Source organism: Chiloscyllium plagiosum, chromosome 5 (genome assembly GCF_004010195.1).
Source record: "Chiloscyllium plagiosum isolate BGI_BamShark_2017 chromosome 5, ASM401019v2, whole genome shotgun sequence".
NCBI classification, from domain to species: Eukaryota; Metazoa; Chordata; class Chondrichthyes; order Orectolobiformes; family Hemiscylliidae; genus Chiloscyllium; species Chiloscyllium plagiosum.
Genome location: NC_057714.1, coordinates 111,991,381 through 111,996,190, shown reverse-complemented (window position 1 = coordinate 111,996,190; position 4,810 = coordinate 111,991,381). Strand labels below are relative to the sequence as shown.

The 4,810-nt window shown below is 39.6% G+C and overlaps 1 protein-coding gene across 6 annotated transcripts in view; it reads left to right on the top strand.

Moving 5' to 3' along the window:
- The first annotated feature begins 2,309 nt into the window (after window positions 1-2,309).
- Window positions 2,310-4,810, top strand: part of LOC122550144 (meiosis-specific coiled-coil domain-containing protein MEIOC-like) — a 59,549-nt gene continuing 57,048 nt past the window's right edge. For 3 of the 6 annotated variants that reach the window (XR_006311748.1, XR_006311747.1, XM_043690791.1), the window contains exon 1: window positions 2,443-2,556. The gene's annotated coding sequence lies outside the window, so the exon portion shown is untranslated. Of the gene's footprint in view, window positions 2,394-2,440; window positions 2,557-4,810 lie in introns of those variants that run through there. The other 3 variants (XM_043690794.1, XM_043690795.1, XM_043690793.1) reach the window with 2 other exon arrangements.

Sequence of the window (4,810 nt, the reverse complement as noted above, 5' to 3'; positions counted from 1 at the left end):
AGGTGATCAGTACGAAGAGGACCCACCCGTACTCCAAGCTAAACCAGTGGTTAGGAGAAAGCAGGTTCAGAGACGTGTCCCAGTGCAACGGGAGGTAATGTTAGATGAGAAAGGAAACCCTATACGGAATGAACAAGGGGAGGCAATTATGCATGAATTACTGCGGGCTCAGCCTCCCGCAGAATTCTCTGAATTAACGGAAGACTTCACTACCGCTGAGGTGCTGTTTATCACCCAGAAAACTCGACGTAATCCTGGGGAGCCGTTAGAGCTATGGCTAATTCGGCTCCTCGAGGAAGGGGGGCAACAAGTGCAGGTAGACTATCAGGATGCTCCCAAGTTTGGTGGATTAGCAAAGGATGCTGCCATAGACCTGGGGTACCGCAACCAAGCCAAGGATATGGTAATAGATCGCAGTATGGGGACCCTATTTGGGATGTATGCCAGGGCAGTGGCCGAACAGTATCCCTTCCCGTCCGATTGGCCCCCCTTGGAAGGAACTTGGACAACGATTAAGGAAGGGGTTCAGAGGCTAACCCGTTTGTGTGTGCGGGATGCCCTGTTGCTGGGAGTGCTGGACGAGGTAGATAACACAATTTTAACCCTTTCACCACATTCCACTGCTTGGCCCAATACATGTGTTGCATAATGATTCACACATGTATTGGGACATAATTTTACACCACACTTAGTGCACGATGTTAATATGAACGTGCAGATGTAGGTGCATTTTCATTAAAACTCAGGATATATTATGGCCTTCTAAGAAAATTCGTGTAAATCCCAATGAATATTGCGCATGCTCAATAATATTAACACGCAGATTGAATTTGTGTGATGACGCCGGCAAGAGGAACGTTCACATGCGCGATTTGGCACTGGCAGTTTTACTAAAACTATTGTGATATGGTATGTGCAAGAACAAACAGCGTTGATAAGGCACACTCCCATTTACATTTATTTTGCACTTAAAAAAAAACCTGAATCTAGAGGTTAAACTCTAAAATGCATACATCAAGTATCGTACTGCATATGTTCGGTATATGCCACATTGATTTACTATAAGAATTATAGATTGTTATATTATTTACATACTCTTATGCCAACCCAGTAACAGATTATATGGGATTTCTTGATCTTTATTTACGAAATTCTATAAAATATCCTGCAAATGTAGCAGTTTTTACATTGATTACTAAACAGGATTTAAATGGAATCATCCTTGGGTGCCTCCTGAGTATTTCGTTGTTATAGAACTTCGCTTACCATTTATATCCTTTATAATTTATAGTAGATGGTTTTTCTACGTTGTTCGTATCCTTGAGTGAAAATGTAGCTGGATTGCTCCTTTTCTATTGTAGCTCATTATGGTGGTACTTCCATGCATTTAAAAGGCATCTGGATGGGTATATGAATAGGAACGATTTGGAGGGATATGAGCCAGGTGCTGGCAGATAAGACTAGATTTGGTTGGGATATCTGGTCGGCATGGACGAGTTGGACCGAAGGGTCTGTTTCCATGCTGTATATCTCTATTACTCTTCTGACAAATGTCGTTCGTGGGCAGACAACATTTATGAATATATTTCAAAATTGAGTTGTCTTATAGTGGGAAGACTTTGGCATATGTAGCAATTAATTTTCGGCTTTTCGGTGGTTTTGTTATGAATCCAGATCCTTCAAATCAAGTTCAGGACATTTCAATTTTGGATATAATTACATGTATGTAAATAATTCAATATTTCCTCGAGTGCGACGAATAATCTATTCGAATCTGTAGGTGGAATATGCTACTATCTAGGATTCTGCATATATTATGTTAATCACAATGTTAAATCAGCATCCCTGCCATATTTATAGTTAATTATCGCCAATGACCTGTTTTTGGATAGAGAACTCGAGATTGTATTACATTTATTTTAATTAGCAAGGCTATTCCATACTGTAAACAGATTCCGATATCCTATTTTTTCTGGATATTTTAACTTTGAAGGACGATAACAATAAATTTATAGATTAACAAGACTGAGTGACCACTGCGAAAACTAAGAACACCAATGTCTGAGATGAAATCGAAAAATACTGTAAACACTCGACTGTTCGGTATGGTTCTAATAGGTGATCGATCTGAAACATTAACCTACCTTCCTGATTCCATATATGCTGGTTAGGTTGCTGCGAATTTGCAATATTTTATATTTCAGTTAAAAATGCCCTGGTAATTTCTGCCTTGATTGTCATTTTGCACTTCATGTGTAATATCTGCCTATTCTAAGGTCGACGTTGGATGCAATGCGAGTGATCGATTTTCATTCCTGAATATTTTTCTTGGAAAACTGAATCCCACTGGTCGGCGAACAAAGACGTCATTGTACAGGAAGGAAAATGTGAAGGTTGATAATCTATTTCCTGTTATTTGTACGGTTGAAAGTGTGTTTCCTGTTAGCAACCCAGAAGGTGTAGAATTAATGGCGTTCCGTTTCCTCGGCAGGATGCGCAAGTTGATGTAACGATTGTGAAAAGATGTGATGACTTAACTGCTACTGATCGCGTCTCGTGAGTATAAACCATTTGCTGAAACGATAATTAGGTTTTTCTCTCGCTTCTTAGCAGGCAAAGGATTGGTCTGCACAGTATAGATTACGTAACATCGCCATAAATATGAGTGCGATCATTTTAGCATTTTTGGGCGGTGCTTAACAGTTTGGGCCCGCAATCTCAATTTCAGTGTACATTTGTACAGCACTTTCATGGACTTGATTTGCAGTTTACTAGCCAGCAAATGTGGAATGACAAAATGACAAAAGATCTTTCGCATTCCAATTGGCCTAACTACTTGTATGTGCCAAGCAACTTGTTGCAAACAAAAAAGCTGCGTTTATAACCATTTTTGCAGGAAATGAATACCCGCTGATTTAAACTGTAATAATCTTTGACGCCGTTTTACGTCCTGTGTTGAATATATGTCGAGTACAAATGGGAAATAAAGTTATGCACCTGTTAACTCAGTCAACTTAGGGGGAGGGAAATAATTGGTGAAAAACAGCTTGTAATGCAGTACATGTCAGGACTGCAGTGTAGCCTAATTCATTCAGAGCAACTAAACATGCAGGTTATGTGAAAAACAAATCAACCATCGGTAACATGCAAGTCTTCATTTAAAAAACCTTAGGCGAACTGGTGAATGATAAGTGATTATGTTCCATGATCATCATCATACACATTAAGTAGTTGGAACAGTAGAATGTAGTTGATAAGATGGGAACATCCTTTTTTTAAAAACAAAAACAGAAAGTGCTGGAGAAACTCAGCATGTCTGACAGCATCTGTAGAGGGAAAAACAGAGTTAATGTTTCAAACCCAGTGAACAAAAGGTGAGCAACTTTTTTTTGTTCTTTGTTTTTATCTCTTTTAAACATATTTTACTGTTTAATGTAATCTTGGCTTTTCTTATCGAGTCATAAGAGCCTGCAGCACATAAAAAGGCCCTTTGAGTCTGTGCTGGTCAAAAACTATGTCTAATTATTCTAATCCTACTTTCCAGCATTTGGCTGACAACCTTGGCATTACACATGCACATCTAAAGACTACTTAAATGTTGAGATTTTCTGTCTCTTCCATCCTTACATGAAGTGAGTTTCTATACCACAGTTTAATTTTACCTACCCATACTCTAAACTTGCTGATACCATTACACAACAAAAATCTTACTAATGTTACTCTTGCAAATTTCAATTGATCCACATCTGTAGCATTTTAAAGGATGTTGCAGATTTCTGTTCATTTGAGTGAAAAGGAATAGTATCCACATACTGAATCAGAAAATTTTCTTGTACACACTTAACAAATTCCTCTCCATTTAAATCCTTAACACTATGGCAGTCCAAGTCTATGTTTGGAAAGTTAAAATCCCCTACCATAACCACCCTATTATTCTTACAGATAGCTGAGATGTTCTAACAAGTTTGTTTCTCAATTTCCCTCTGACTATTAGGGGGGTCTATAATACAAAACCAATAAGGTGATTATCCCTTTCTTATTTCTCAGTTCCACCCAGATAACTTCCCTGGATGTATTTCCAGGAATATCCTCCCTGAGTACAGCTGTAATGCTATCCCTTATCAAAAATGCTACTCCCCCTCCTCTCTCGCCTCCCTTTCTATCCTTCCTGTGGCATTTGTATCCTGGATCATTAAGGTGCCAATCCTGCCCATCCCTGAGCCATGTATCTGTAATTGTTATGATATCCCAGTTCCATGTTCCTAACCATGCCTGAGTCCATTTGCCTTCCCTGTTAGGCCCCTTGCACTGAAATAAATGCAGTTTAATTTATTAATCCTACCTTGTCCCTGCCTGCCCTGACTGTTTGACTTGCTTCTGTTCTCAGCTGTACTGGTCACAGATTGATCTCTTTCCTCACTATCTCCCTGGGTCCCTTACTAGTTGAAATCCTCCCGAGCAGCTCTAGCAAATAAACCTCCGCAGAGTTCCAGGGAAGTGGAAGAGAGGATGAGCAAAATTATTCTGGGTAGGAGTGAAAGGAACAGGATGGTCATTATGGGGGACTTTAATTTCCCCAACATTGACTGGAAATGCTATAACGTTAGTACGTCAGATGGATCAGTTTTTGTCCAATGTGTACAGGAGGGTTTCCTGACACATTATGTCGAAGGGCCGACAAGAGGGGAGGCCACACTGGATCTGGTGCTTGGTAATGAACCAGGCCAGGTATTTGATTTAGTTGTAGGTGAGCACTTTGGAGAGACTGACCATAATTCAGTTATGTTTAGTTTAGCGATGGAAAGGGATA